Here is a 16,601-nt window from a genome sequence, read left to right as displayed (position 1 = left end):
ATGACAGTAATTGGACAGTATATTCAAGTCCTGCAAGGAGTATATTAAGCTGTTTATCACTGATACATTAAAATAGTAAATCAAACAGGAGACTAGGATAAGTCAACATAAGATTTGTGTCTATTAGAGCAAAGCCACAGGCCAGAACCCAAACAAAAAGGCAGTGAATTAAATTAGTCAAAGAGTAAGCTGCACTTTTCACGGTTATGTGCAATTACATGCAGATTCAGTTTCTTTGAAAGAATTTGACAGGAGAAAATTTAAACTAAAAGTTTCTGGTAGACCAATAAATCTTGCTTTCCATGACTCATATGTCTGTCTCCTGGCCAAAAAAGAAGTCAGATATTTTATCTGTGTTTGCATATGTGGCTAGAATTATAAAGCCCCACTCAAGAAAACCCAAAGGGGAAAATATGAAATTTCATAGTATTCTTTGAATATAAATTCTCTGTTCATATTCTGTTTCCATTACATAAGATATTGCAGCCCCATTCATAAGAAAATTCAGGCACAATAAAATTATACTCCATGTAGTCCACGCATAAAGTTTTTGGTCTATCAAACCTTTTAACCTTTAACTACACAAAGATGTCTTTGTTATTTGGGAGTATACACTGTGGATTATAATATCCTGATACCACAGCAGGAGTTTTTGAGAAGGATTCTTTATATTTGTTTGTTTGGTCTTTAAATATTTGACTGCAGATATAATAATAATGTTTCAATAAATGTTATTCACTCCCTCTTTTCAAGTTTCTTTAGTCACCTGAAACTGTACTGGCCTTGATTTGTGTAGAACTAATTCCATAAAACCTATACAAGCCCTCAATTTCTTAAAAATTAATCTGTGTATAGCCAAAAGAAAGTCAGAATGAGACTTGGAGCAGAAGTGAAAAACTTGTTTATCTGGTATATATAACACGACACATTCAAATCACAAATTATTTGGAAAAAAAAGGAGCCCTTCATTAGCTGAAACACTGAGGAAGCATTCCTACTTTGTAGATGATTTTGCAAGGCTCTATTGAAGGTGATTATTACATCTCATTTTGGCAATTATTAGGCTCCTAATTCAGGTTCTCCAGACTGCCCCTAGAGGCATTTGTCTCTCCCCAGCCTTGGGAACAGCCTTGGACCCCAACAAAGTTATATTCAAGTGTAGTTGTCTGTTGAGATAATGGTGCTTAGTACACAGATACATTAAAAATAACTTCAATAATAAGTTTAATGAAGACTTCAGGGTTGTAGATAGTTAAATACTTTTTACACAATACATTTATCTGTTAATTTTGTCTGGGTCAAATTCAAGTGATAAAGCTGAAGTGGAGGTAATGTACTAGAGGCTACATCAATGTGATTAAATCATGTGAGACATTACCTCGATGTGACATGGCTCTTGCCCACATGGGGGAGTATCCTTGGCCTTTGAGGGAAAGACTACTGGGAATAGTCTCTGTCTGACACTACCTCTAAATCACATCCAAACACTGCTTGGGAAGGCAGGCTGGAGGCAACGACTATACATGGGACCTCTCTAACAATCTGTAAGGTTGGATTTTCCCAGGCCAGGTCACTTGGCTACACCTTGGCTGTGTGTCTTTAAATACACCCAGTGTGTCCTTTTAGCTGCATCACTTTACCTACGTCCTTGTTAAAGATGATGTGCAAATCCAAAAATATCTCATGATGTCAAAGTACAGCCAAGGCATATGCTCTCTCTGGATAAGGCAGCTCAAAGCTGGTTTCAAGGGCCCAGGGTGTTAAGCTGGGTAAACTAATTTCTACCAAGGGAAACAAGTTTCAGAAAGGGTCAGAGAGGAAAATGTGATTTTGCTTACTCAGCCTCAGAACACCAGTCCCTGCATCTGCTCTTTTGGGCCCAAATTTGTACACTGTGGAAAGGTCCAGATGAAGTGCTTGACTGGGCATTTATGAATAACATTCACCAAAACCCTGTACATTTTAAAGCTAATAAAGAAAGAGTAGGAAATACAGTAAAATGCAGAGTTGCCACTTAGGGCGTGCATGTCTGGTTTCCCCCAGCCTCTGAGCATCCTTGGGTCTCAGCAGTTGTATCAGAAACAATATTTTAATTCCAGGCATCCTCTCTTGGTAGGAACTGGGCCCTCCTGCCAGTGTCCCCAGGGAAGGCACTCAGCACACGCCACGGTGCCACTTGTGCAGGTTCTCATCACACTCCATCATTACCCCTCCCCAACAGTCTGGCAATTGCCCTGCACAAAGTAATGCCTCAGGAGTGCTGCCACAGCCAGAAGCAAATATTGCCAGAATGGTTTAATTTCCTTTCCTCCTTCTTTTCGGGATTGCTTGGCAGATTTTCTCAGCAGCTACCTTTGAAGGCAAAGCACAGTTTGACCCCAGGTAAAGAGCTCGTGAGGCCAGTTACCAGCTCCTATATCTGCAGCAATGGGCACATCACACAAAACCATTTGGTTTTCAGGGTCAGTGTCCAGGATTAGAGAACCACCATGTGGGAAGGAGGGAAGCCGTCATTACTGCCACCAGGAGAGCTCAGCAGTCTATAACCTTTCCATCCTACCATATGCTTGTTCAGTTATAAATGAGTAGTTATTAGAGCTGGAGAGAAATTCCTTATTGCAATGCCTTGATTAAAAAAAAAAAAAAAAAAAAAAAGAATTAAATAGGAATTTTTCCTTCTAAGGTACTTCAAGAAAACCTTAGGAAAGGTCCAGATAGGAGTCAGGAACACCCATTGATACCAGAAACACAGTATGACACTTTGTGATATTAACACAAATGATACTTAAAACCCTGCTTTAAATTTGTGTTGGATAGGAAACCTTTTAAGCAGAAGTATAGAATAAATAAAGTGCTACCTGAATTCTTAACTCATGCTTTTGAGTGAAATATGTAATTTTTTTCTCTTTCTTTTACTGGACCTTCTCTAGGGATATAAATAATTACTGCATTTTCGCATGCACTTACCATCCTTTTCTTACCAATTAACATCATTTTTCATGTCTCTTAAATGACAGAAATTACAATGGCACACAGCCATAGCCAGTGTGGTATCTCTACATCTCTCCAGTCTTAAAGACAAATTTCCAGTCTGTTTTGCTATAACTGTACCTAAGGAGTGACAGCAGGGCACTTCCATAATACTGTTTCCAACACTTGTGCTGAATTTGTTCTAGGTATTCTTGCTCAGTTTAAACTGTTTTTGATAGGCTTAACCTAGATCCCACTGAAGGTAGAAAGGGTTTGTAGAATCAAGGAATTATAGAGTCATAGACTATGCTGAGTTGTAAGGCTCACCCTAGGGTCATTGAGTCCATCTCCTGGCCCTGCACAGGACAGCCCTAAGAATGACATTATGGGCCCGAGAGCATTTTCCAAGCACTTCTTGAAGTCTGTCAGGCTTTGTGCTGTGACAACTGCACTGGGGAGCCTGTTCCAGTGCCCAAACACCCTCTGAGTTAAGAATCTTTTCATAATATCTAACCTAAATCTCCCCTGACACATCTTCATGCCATTCCTGTCACTGGTCACCAGAGACAAGAGATCAGTTCCTGCCCCTCTGTTTGCCCTCGTGAGGAAGCTCCAGATGGTCATGAGGTCTCTCCTCAATTCTTTAGTAACCCCTGGTGTAGTGCCCTGAAACATGAGATGAACAGTTTTCCTCCAGGAGAGCCAACCAACAGCCTCTTCTGAACCCTACACATTTTAAACAGTATTGGTTAATGATACCTAAAGCTGTGGAGGTGTCTAATGCCTCCTGACATCTTTCTGTCACTTTTTGTGAAACCTTGAAAGACCTGTCAGCTCAGGACTTTGCTGATACACACATTCCTACACATTCAAGTCTGTGTGGTGAAACAAAAGTGGATTTAAGATTATCCTGAGTTTCAATAAATGTTTTCCTATGAGCTTTTTCATTCGGTTTTGTTTCTGCTAAGCTCTGCTTTGATACCAGACAATAAGATCATCTGAGAGCTAAAGACCAAGCAATACAAGCACACTGTGCATGAAGGTAGTTGTCTTTGCTTGCCAGTGACAAACCACATGAAAGAAATTGCAGCTTTTCCCTATTATTCATGGGGCTGATCCAAAGCCCACTAAAATCAATGGGGAATTTTCATATTAGTAAGTGTTTCAAAACAGATTTTGGGATGCAAGGCCTGTATTTTCAAAGGTGTCTGAGAAGAAATTTAGGACATGGGAAGGCAACAAAAACAATGAAATAACTACTCATTTAATGAGCAACTACTCATTAACATAACCACAGTAACTGACAGTATGCACAATCTTAATTTTTTATGAATTCACAAGAAAATGTTAATTATTTTTTAGCCACTATGACTCAAGAAGATCACTTATCCACAACACTTCATCTAGGGATTCACCTCACCTACTCTAACATTGTAAAAGACTGAGATTCAGGCTGAAGGGTACCCTGTGCTGCCCGAGTAGGCTTTTTCACAGTTTCTCCCATTACAACTGCTCTACTTTCTTTGAAATGCTACAACATACATCTTTCACTAGAAAGAATGGAACAATACTTTTCATGGTAAATTGCCTAAAGTTTTCTCTAGCCTATTAAACCTGTGATTATTGTACACAATATAGAACTGACACAGCTTCAACAGAAGAGATTGACAAGTTCAAACACTGAAACTGGTGCTTAGATATATTGTAGATATCTTTGAACAGAAATTTCAGTATCTGGCATGTTTTACTAGGAGAAATCTCCCTGTAGCTGCCTAAATTTTATACAAATGCTTAGCAGAATCTGAGCAATAGTATCACCTAACTAAAGCCCTTCTTGTGAAGCTAACCCTGAATACTGCAGGTTGGAACCAGTAGGATCTGCAGGATCATAGCACACTAATGACCCAGCAGCATTTACCTGTGTGCTTCAACACAGAATCAGGTTTAACCAAATCATGTTCCAATTGCTGCTCTAAATGCTTTCCTTCTAGAAGAAAAAACTTCAATGCAAGAGTGAGGCAATGAGTTTGATGGACCCCCTGATGGACAAACTGATAGGGTTTGGAAACCTGGGAAAGGGTACCCAGCTCAAATTACAGCATCAAGCCATTCACTAATTTTCCTATATTTATTAGTCTTAGGTATATACAAAAGCAACACAGTATCACAATTATTGGATACTTTTATTCAGAAAATAGCAGGGACTGGAAAAACAGCGGTATTGCTATTCTGAAACTGAATGCATTGGCCAGACTGAGTGTTTTAAAAATTATGCAGCACTTTATCTTGACAATGTGCCTTGGTGTAGCCAGAAGCTACATTTTGTCATTAGTATATTCAGACACTTTCTTTTCTTTATGTTCAGAATCCAACTGTTCTGCAGATCTGAAAAACAGAACAAAAAGAAAAATATTCTTTTAAAACCAGTCTGACAACTGCAATTAAATCAATCACCCACTCGGCTTCAGATATTTGCAACATCAAGTAATTTAACAAACACCTTTCATCCATAACAGCTCAAGGCGTGTTTGCTTTAAAAGCACTTCAGTAGAAAATTCCAGCATTCCTCCCCCACTAAGATCCTTCTATAAAGAGTGTACTTCTAACTACAGAGACTGAAAAGGGTTGAATATTCACTAGTTTATAATATTCAGCATGGATCACAGACTCCTGGGGTAGCTCTGCCTAGAGAAGGACAAATTTACTACTTCTTGAGGGAAAATATTTAAGAATAGCAAAGAAATTGTTATAGAATCATCATAGAATATCCTGAGTTGGGAGGGACCCACAAGGATCATTGAAGTCAAACTCCTGACCCTTTACAGGGTAACCCCAAAATTACCACATGTGCCGCAGAGCATTTCCAAATGCTTCTAGAACTCTAGCAGGCTTAGTGCTGCGACCACTTTGTAGCATTTTAAACTTCAAAGAAGTAAGTGTAAGTAGTGACTTCCATTTCTGTTGTGCTCTTGTGTATTCCTGTTATGCTTTGAAATCAAAACACGTGCTTGTGTTCCATCCTTGGCAAATTACACAGGAAAAATTGCTGTAAATGTCAGTTCTTACAGTTTGCAGCCCTGTTCTGCAGGAGTTCAAGATAAGCTGAAGCCTAGATGGGTATGTCCAACAGAGCAAACTGTTTGTGGGATACTCCTTCAAAATATTTTAGATTAAACAGAATCATTTTATGAAATCCATTCCTACATGATATATTCTCCATCAATGTGTCAGGAGAAAATCTACCCCATGATATGGTTAAAGTTTGCTGGATTTTTTGCTGACATGGTAAAACATGAGGTCATTATTTACAGTCTTTCTACAATTATGATGAATGTCTATCAGTTTAGTAGGCCTAGCAATTTATTTGGTCTTTCTTTTTTTAACAAATCACCTAAATTTTCTTCCCTTTGGAGAGTATAATCTAATACACCAAGCAGTGCAGTTAAGGGTAGGATTCAAATCTTGAGGAGGATGCATAGGCTATACATTTAGTCAATGAGATTAAATAATTGCAGCCCGATGAAACATCTGTTTAAGTCAAAAGCAGTTTGTTGGCTACACTCCTGCCAGCATTGCTTCCTCTGGCAGGTGTTGGTTGCACCTCTTTGCTGACCTGAGGATTATGCAAAGGAAGATGAACTGTGTGTCATACGTGTGTTGGATCTGATGTAGGATGTACTGGGTCATTCCTTTCGGATCCGATTATGCTAGTGGATTGCACAAACTGACCATGTGGTGTTGGAGGTGGCCCAAGAGATTCTTATGCATGGTGAAGGAAGTTCACTGAAGAGAGGATAAAGGCAGAAGAAGCAGCTGACTGCACTGAGTGCACCTATGCTGTGAAGCATAGGATGTAGACATCCTGAGTGCAAGAACTGTTTAATTCCAATGTATGTTCACTATAAAATATTCTACAGTTGAAAAGTTGCAATTTTTATTGATATAATAAGTTTATTATGGTTATGTATTATTCCCTCTCTTGTACCCCTGTTATTTGCTTCCCTATTGGTTCGGTGTTAAACCCCTTCCTATTTGTCCTTCTTTATTACATTACATCGCTCCCCATAAATGGTATTTCCCCTCTCCATGTTTGGATAAATTCATCCCTATTTCCCATATTTGGCCACTCCTTTGCATACTCCTCCCAGTCTCCACCCTTGTTCCAGCAAGTTCCAAGCTCTTCCCTTTATAAGCTGGTGCCCCTGTTCAATAAATGGCCATTTTGTTGTCACAGTGACTTGCTTGCAGAGTGGTCCTTTCAGGGTCTTGCACTAAGGAGGGTTACAGCTCTCTCTCTGTCAGTGTGGGCTAACCTTTTAAAATATGTGATCAATAATTTTGCTTTCTTTGTTTGTTTGGGGTTTTTAAAATTTATTTTATTTAGGTCCATGTTAGAATAAAGAGGGCTGATTAGCTGGCAATGATTTTATACAGAAAAGGAAACTTACATAGAATAAAAATAAAGTTTTAGTAAAATGAGTTAGAAAACACTGGTGAACACGATTAAAAGCAAGTTCTGAGTGAGACAAAAGAACTCTACCTGCATGTTATTATTACTATGATCTCAGTAGAATGAAAATAATTATTGAAAGAAAGTTATTTTCCTTTTGGTTCCTAAGAAAATTCAAAGGAATATGAGATGCAGGTTGGAACCCATAATTTTATAAATCAACTGGAATGGTACATTTAAATATTTCTTTTATTTCCCCAATAAAATAACGCACTTAACTGGATAAACTGTGTTGATCATACACAGATCTCTATAAAAAACTAAATTAGGAAATAATGTTTAAATTTTTCAACAGATGATGGTTTACCATTTAAAACCTTCTTTTATTTTTACTTCTCTCTCTCCATATAAAATATAATTTCTATATTACATACTTAAAAACAGAACATGTATACAGCAGATAAGGAACATAGTTCACACAGTGAACACCACGCAGATTCCTTGAGCTGAGTTTCTGAGCCAATTACCAAAGAATATCCAAAGTGAAAAATGGTACTGCAAAGTTCTAATTAAAAAAAAAAAAAAAAAAAAGGATGGGATCCTAGACTACAGCATGACTGAAAGTCAAACTGCAAATCACCCTACATTAATTTACTTCATAAGTTATAACAAATAGGAATGCAGGCTATAAAATGACCAAGTCAAAATCAATTTGTCCCAAAGCTGAAAAAACCCTCAGAAATTAACGAAACTTTTTTTCAACTTTTGATTTTTCTAATACCTGCACCTGTACTTTTTCCCATTCAAAAGATTTTTAAGTGCCCCTTTGTAGTGAAATACTACTTTTCACAATCTATTTCTCACTGTACTTTTTGGCCTAAATAATGGCGAGGTGAAGACATCACTGGGTAGCTGTAATAAATTATTGTTACTACCTCAAAGTCTTAACATTATGTTTATTTTCAAGTCATAGATTTATTAGCTCTGCTAAAATTAGTCATTGTTTTCGCAGTTCAAATTCACTTATTCCAATCATGTCAGAGTTCAAAAGAACAACAATTATTGATATTAGCAAATTTCTCAAAGAACCACACTCCTTAAGCATCACATAGCTAAGTAAACATAGTAAGAAGGGATTAATGATATGTTTGAATTACAGTTCTTATAATCTTAGAACATCATTAATTAAAAATAAAATTAACAAAATTAAAGCTCTTATTACACATAAGGAAGCAATGTGATTTCCCTTGGCTCAGTCAGAAAGCCACTACCAAAGAAAATCTACAATGTGTATTAAATTACGTAGTTTTTCATTGGTATAGGTGAAGCTGAAATGTTGGAACACAACATTAGAGAAATAAAACATAGGTTATTTTTTTTTCCAAATTTCTGCAGCAGTTCAAATCAGATTAAAGCGGTGACTACATCAATTTACTATCAATATAAGATGTTTTTCATGGGAGAAGATATAGTGGGCTACAGGTGTGACAAAACACACATCCATTCATAGCATTTGACTTCCAGCTGCTGATTAAGTAAGTAAATTGTCAAAAGTTTGTAGTTCATTAAACATCAAAATTGAAGCAAATTCAACTTAGGTATGACAACTCTAGCCACAAAGTTAAAAAAAAAAAAAACAACACTTAAAAAATACAGATATTAATAAAATTCTTAGAAGATGCTCACTGTAGTTTTTTTACTAACTTCAGACATTCACAGCATTGTTTCAGGCTCCTTAATACATTCTTAAAGTAATCCTTTTATAAATCAGAAAGTTTTCTAGAAAAAAACAACAGTTTCTACAAGCCTCTTTTGAGGATAATGACTGTTAAAAATTCAAAGTATAGGTAAAACACAGAAAGCATTAACCTATGCTTGCATAAAAAGCTGTTCTCTAAAATAAGCAGTGTGATACATAGAGGTTGACTTGGTCCCAGTGGGGCCATCTTCTACTCTAGTGGCTCTTCAGGAAACCTAAATACCTGCTTACAATGTAAAAGCAGCTTCACAAGGTTCTTCAAGCAGGACAGTCACCCCTCTGTCCACAAAGAAAATGGCAACATGTATCACAGCACTCTGATGAAATTGCATTGAGGGAAAGCAAGAGCTGTGAGAATTGACAGTTTAGTCAAAATGTTGTCATAATATGGAAATCAGTGAGACTCACAAAATTTCACTAAAAATTTTATACTCTCTTTTTCCTGTTGCAATCAGGTCATGGCAGTAGCAGAATGCTGTGCATTTGCTGCCAGTCTTGGTATGGTCATCTTGAACACTGATGCACTGCACAGAGCTATGTGGCCACTCTGAAAGCCAGTGCTGGAATGGAGCCACTTCAACATGTCTTAACTTCTATGTAATCAGTACTGCCTGCTGGGACAATTTTGGAGTGAATACACAGATAACAGCATAACAATCAGGGAACAATAAGAACTGGGCATCCTAAACTTTGGGGCTTTTCTCCATTGTCTAATTTTGTTGCTTAGCCATATATATATATTTCTTCTGTTTGGTCTATTTTATTCTTCTTAAAGAAGAGATCTTATACAGACAATCCAATTTTTCATACCAGATTTAGAAAAAGATGATTATTTTTCTCCATTTGCTGGACCTGACTATTGGGGTCCTGTGCAGAATCAGGAATTTGACTCGATGATACTTTTGATCCCTTCCAACTTGTCATATTCTGTGATTTAGTGATTTGTTGACCTCAGAGGATTGATTTACAGCATAAAAATTCACTGACAAGGAGCAGTATCATTTTTTGAATCTTCAAGTACCAACTGATTGAAAGATGTTCAAGCAACACCTCTGGGATGGCTGATAGTTGCCATAAAATATTCACTTATTTTTGAAATTTTACAGCTAACTTTTCCTGTCTTTTTGGGAGCACAGGCATGAGGATCATTGACCCTTTAGGTGTATGCAGTCAGGATCTGAAAGCTTGCCAGCCTGGCTTGGCAGTTGCTTTTGTTTGCTGGAAAAAAACATCGGACAGCCAGTTATTGTCTAGCATATGAGACCTTGAAGACTTTCCAGCTGCATAAGACTTTGATTTAATGCAATAGGTAGGAAATAGCCGAGGGTTTCGAAGTAGTCTGGTGGAGCAGGAATGGTAATGATATTCCAATTCTGCTCTTAGCTATGTGTATCAATTCAATAACACCTATTCCAAATTATGAAAGTATCCAATAAAGTCAATGATGATAAAGTACTCAGACTACTCTGATGAAGCTGTTTACTTAAAAGGTTCTTTCAACTATTTCCATTTGTATAACAATGAGAAAAACAACAAAACAGACCTGAACCTGAATCTCTCTACCACAGGCAAGTTCTGTTACTGAATTTCTGAGCCGTTCCCTTCTCTTTGGAGGATATTTGTTACACAGCGTAAGCAGTCAGAAATGTAAATATTGCAAGATGTCTCTGAATGATCCCAAATTATCCTATATATTCTCTAACAAACATAATTATTTATTAAAAGATGAGCTGTCCAGCATTGAGTGAACTCAACAGATGTAGGAACCCTGTGTTCATGTGCTCAGTCCAGCTTGGAGTATGGGATATAATTCAGGTCTTCTGGTTTTTGCTGGGAAGTGTTTGAGGAGTAAGGAAGGAAAGCAGTGCAACTCTAAAGGCATTTTACACCATATAAAACAGTTTGTTAAGCTGGATATCACCCATCATAAAAAATGACTTGATTTCCCCTGGGGTAGGCAGGACATGTGAATCTTCCTCCCCATTCTGTCTATAAGGAATATAACCTCCTAATGTTTTAACAAAACATGCTCTTTGCTTTCTTTTGCTTTTATCTAAAATGGCTTATAACTGAACATAACAATTTGTACTGCAAGAAGTTGAAGAAAAAATTTCATTCCACCAAAAAGAAAAAAAATTATTATTGTCTGAAAATATACCACTAAAATCAGTTTCATTACCACTTGTATCTGAACCAAAAAACTTAGAAATATTATACATACAAGTCTAGTCTTAGGCTTGCCCTAACATGGAATGAGAATTTTCTAAAGGCATTAACATTTTTGTGGACAGGAAAGCCATTTCTATCCAGCTAAGGAGGAATCACGAGAACAGAATTTAACTATTACATGTGACAACATGATTATGCAGATTGTCTGCAGATGTGAACCAAAAGAGCTCTAATGAATTCAGTGGGGTTCTGCTGATTTACATTAGCTGATGATCTCAATTTGCTGCATTTTGGATGAAGGATAGAAACAATTTGTCCTGATTTTTTTTCAAAGATCCTAGAATACTTTCCGAAATCTCCAGTCCACATGTTCTGATTAAGTGCTGTCTTAGCATGTCAGACTACTTAACCCTGCAGTGCTATCCAAAATAATTTCAGAGTAGTGTTTAAACAGCAAGAGACCATGCCATTGACAAAACAGAAATGTAGCAAAACACTAACTTTTGAGTTGACAGCAGCAGACAAAAATAAGAGCTGGGTTGAATCAAATCCAGTTGGCTTCACTTGTACAAGTTCTCAAAACCCTGTATGTAATTGTATTCTACCCTTTAATGATTCACTGATAATGAACCTGATGACATTGTTGACTTCATCAACAACCACATATTGGTTACATGGAACCCAGGGATGCTGAAAATGCAGAATACCATTACTGTAGTTTTCTCATCTTGCAAAAACTTGTCAAAAGTGAGAGTGACCTAGAAATGGAACTCAGAATGAGGAATACCTCTCTGAGATAGTTTGTATTGTGGAATTGGGCTCTCCATTATGATTATTTCTAGTGAATAAACATGTTCTGCACTGTCTGAAAAGTTCAGGTTTTGAAGAATCTTATATCTAGATAATTCTGTAAAATATTCATTCTTAAAGTGATACTATGAATTCTACAATGGTTCTTCTGTTTTTGTGATTGCCCATTGTTTGATGTAAATGGAATAATTGGAACTCAATTTAATTTTTGCTTCAGTGGAAGGGAATAGGACATCAGTTTTTATCTAGAGTTGGAAGAAATAGAAGGACATGGTAAGGCTTCAAGAAGCTGGGCCTTAATATAGTAAGAGTTCTATAAAAAAACTTTTATTCTGACTTACCTAAAGCTCTGAAATAGTATTCAGGAAAAAGCAACGTGACAACAGCTCTCCTGGGAAGAAATATTTACCCCACTTTCTTGACTCTTGTAACTTCTCCTGTCATGCAGACTGATACTCCTGAAATTGGTGTAGTTTTGGATGTATCTGTCTTCATGTTGTGAAACAGTTTCTAAAGGAGAGAGTTCTGGAGGCACATGCATAAGAGAGACATTTTCAGCCATAGGAAAATGGCAAAACCATTGCCAGTAAATAGTTTATAGGTACAAGGCCTCTATTCTAGCTTTCCTGCCTTTTACAGCAAAGAAAACTTCATTTAGAGGAAAATTATTCTTTGCTTCACAAGCAGGAAAACTTCAAGGGAATACATCAAGAGAGAAACTTCATGAAGTTTCTGTCTTCTCCATAAGAATTATATATAAGGGTTACTTTGGCTTTGTAACTCTGCCTGGTCTAATTAAGACCTGTCTCTGTTATGTTCACCAACAAAGATCTGTTATTTGTAAAACCCATGTGCTTTTATTTTCTGCACTTACGCAGTCTTCTATTTCTCTGCTTTTAACTTCTCTTAGGAACAATGAGATCCAAATTCTACATGGATGAAGTATTAAATCTTTATAGAAGCAGATGTTGCATGTGTGCTGACTGCATGAATTATCAGGTACAGTCTCTTAAAGAGACTGGTGTGCTTGCCTACAAACATTATGTGACATAATAAAATGTCTTTTATATACTAGCAGACACATGTGTGTTTGCAGTAGGGCTGTGCTGCATTACATCTGAAAGACTTGAATAAATCAGAGAACAAACTGGAGTTGATATTAAATTCTAGAAGTGAGAACATCTGCATAAAGATAATGTAACTACTAAGAGGGCACTGCACAGTCATGTCAGGTTTTGGTCATTACTATTTACAGAGTTTTTGTTGGGACTGTGAGGCCAAATTCTGTGCACAGGTGAATTGATACTACTGTCTTCAGAAGAGGTCTGCGGTGCTGTTACTATCACACAATGTGTTTCTTAGTTAGAAAACCTACTGTAGAAGTATAGAAATAATCATAAACTTTCTTATTCTTTCTATTACAAAACTCTTCTGTAAAGTTGTGACAAAATGTTTTCCATGAATCAAATAATGTATCAGGAAGGAGAAGGTAATGGAATACATTAAATACTGGAATTACTTAATAATGAGAAATGATTGTAATATAGCATAAATCCAAATCCCATAGAGTGCATTTGGAAGACATTCGAGGTTACTGAAATTTAGTTCTTCATCTAAGAAAGGAAGGATGAGCCAGTATTTTCCTACCACAGTACTAAACAGAGGTTCCTCCACCAAAACCCTCTTGTGTTGAAAGTACCTGATACTGAAGATTACAGGAGAAGGGTTTCTTAAGGTCTGTTTACAACTGCTTTAGATGTTAATCATTCTTTCATGGTACTATTTCAGATTTAAAACAGATTTATTGCGAGCAGTTGCTGGGTGACTATCAGAGAAAGAACAATTCACTTCAGAAAGCAGAGAGGTTATAAAAAAAACTATGAGCAGTTAGAGTTTCACCTGCCCAGGAATCATCTTGAACATCCAGAAGTTAGATGCTTAAGTCTAAGCTAGATATTATACCTGTCTTTAGTGGCTGATAGAGACAAAAATGACACCTTCAAAAAGGGAATTCTTCTGACCTGGAGTGGTTGAATCAGACTGTAAGGTACTCGTTTCCCTCTACAGACTAGAAAAGAACACACTGTAACTTAGACTTTGAGTGGTCAGCTGTAGGCATTCACAGCTAGATGACACAAGTCCTTCTTTTTTAGACTGGAAGCTTTAATTACTGATTTATGGAACTTAAGTGTCACCATTTCCATCCCCCCCCCCCTTTTTTTTTTTTATTTTTATTTTTTTATTTTACCCCCTAATCGTCACCCACATGTCCCTCACAGTTTTGAATTAAAATATAAGGAGTGGTCCTGAGATCTGTGTAACTGTTTCCATAGCCTCAGCCTAAGAAACAGCTTCTTTAATACATGTCTCTAACTATTTTGCAGTGTTTGTAAATGTTGGAATATCCAACTCAAGTGAGATAAAGCACTGAAATCCTTCATTTAAGGTTGGATGTGGGTACTCGTTTCCTTTTTCTTGCCTCTTGGTTAATAGTGATTCCTACACTCAATAAAAGAGCATTTCTGACCTTGTTTTTTATTCAGGTGGGAAAATTGCAAAACCGATTCTGAAATTGTTGCTGTTTGTTACTAATCACTTTAGAAAAAATGTGCAGGCACTCCAAGAGTGTCAATATGTCTTTGGATCCTATGAAAAGCTGAGAGGCTCTGGTCTGTAATGTTCTTAAGTGTTAGAGAATACAACATGTAGATGGAATGCAGAATTAGATTCAATAGTTCTAAATACAGCTTTGCCATTGCCCTCGAGTGGGACTGGATAAATAATCTCCATTCTCCCATCACCACAGCAGAGAAATCAAAATATCACTAAGGATTTTTTCTTTAAAGGGCTGTTTGGGGAATTTTCTAATTCTTATGGTACACTTGTACATGAACAATTATATAAAGCTATTAAATTAAAAGCCTCTAGATGTTAATTCAATATGGCTCACCTTAGCTGAGAAAAGGATTTCTTAGTTTTTCTTCTCTTTATACAATTGCTGTAGGTTTTCTTCTTGTACTCAGAATTAGAGCTTTGAAGTAAAAGATTGCAGAGGATTTATTAAGATATTTAATGATGGATATTTGATAGACTTTTTTTTAGTTAATGGACCAGCTAGAGTGTTTAAATTTAGGAATATTCAAAGCCTCTGCCTATGGGGAAAGAGTAATTATGTGCAAAGAGGTTTTAGAGAAAGGCTCAGCATACAAAAAAAATATTTTCATACTACTAAACTTTCCCAAGTAGAGGAGACTAATATTTGTGTTACCTCATTTCAAAGGTACAAGTTTTCCTGAGAAGCTTGGCATCTGCCTGATAATTACTGTAAAACTGCAAGGAAATCAGCCATTCCAATTTGCTTAGATAAAGTTTCTTTGAACTGCCTTCTAACACTGTACCCCATTCATAGCACGTTTCATTCTAACAGAGTTTCCACTGTCTGCTATAGGGGGTTAGTTTGCCTAAGTGTTATGAAGCACAACGTATGGAATTCCACATGTTTGTAACAACTGGTGCATAAATTACATGCACTTCAGCAAAGACCTTTATCCGCAGTGATAAAACGAGATGTGTGTTTTCAACAAGATGATATTTTCCAACAGAGCAGTTTCCTCTGGATTTTTTTATCAATATCAGGAGTGTTTGAAAATGATTCCTGAAGCTTACTGTATAGGTACACTTTCCAGTCCAACAGCTTATCAGTTCTTATAATATTCATGTTTAAAAGTTGGAATAATTGACCAGCCTTCTACATAAAATCACAGCTAGGTTACTGCAGGTGTCTAGCAGGTACAAAAAAAAAAAAAAAAAAAAAAAAGATGCTTACCACCTTTTTCATTTCTGGAAGATAAAAAAGGTTTAGTTTTCAAAAGTAATGGTAACCCAGTGCTCATAAAGGTTTAGAATTAGAGATGGATCAATTGCTTCATCAGGTGGAAAATGTATGTCTCTCTCTCCTTCACAAGAAACTAACCCTATGTTGTACAATGAGCTTCTTAATACAAGCTAGCATCCATCGTGTGCAAACTGAACCACATGCACCAGATATATGTTATAGAGAATGTTACATACCTGTTTATATGCTGCCTGCCAATGATAAAATATCTAACATTTATGGTTATTCTGTTAAAAAAAACAAACAAACAAACTAACAAATCAAAAAACAGAACAAAAAAAACTCACCCCCAAGCTACCTCCAGGTTACACACAGTCATAGAAATATGCTTTTATTCATGTTTCATCCTGGTATTTTTTCTAAATTCTTATTTGGAAGAAACAGCTAAATTACAGGAACCAAATTGTGAAATACATCTTTCCTGGTCAGTCTGTCAAAGTGATTCCTGTGCTAATGACAGATTATATAGATACAAGCTGAGCTAACCGATAATTTTGTTTTGTACACCACAGTTGGAAGCAAAGCTACTTTTGTTTTGATGGAGAAAT

General features: G+C 36.7%; 1 protein-coding gene across 1 annotated transcript in view; it reads right to left on the bottom strand.

Moving 5' to 3' along the window:
* Positions 1-16,601, bottom strand: part of CACNA2D1 (calcium voltage-gated channel auxiliary subunit alpha2delta 1) — an 843,568-nt gene that overhangs the window by 179,365 nt on the left and 647,602 nt on the right. The gene's annotated exons all lie outside the window — the stretch shown is intronic.

The sequence above is a fragment of the Myiozetetes cayanensis genome, unplaced genomic scaffold (assembly GCF_022539395.1).
Source record: "Myiozetetes cayanensis isolate MyiCay16 unplaced genomic scaffold, myiCay2020 scf3, whole genome shotgun sequence".
Lineage (NCBI taxonomy): Eukaryota > Metazoa > Chordata > Aves > Passeriformes > Tyrannidae > Myiozetetes > Myiozetetes cayanensis.
The sequence above is the reverse complement of the archived record's forward strand: the minus strand, read 5'-3'. Positions and strand labels throughout refer to the sequence as shown.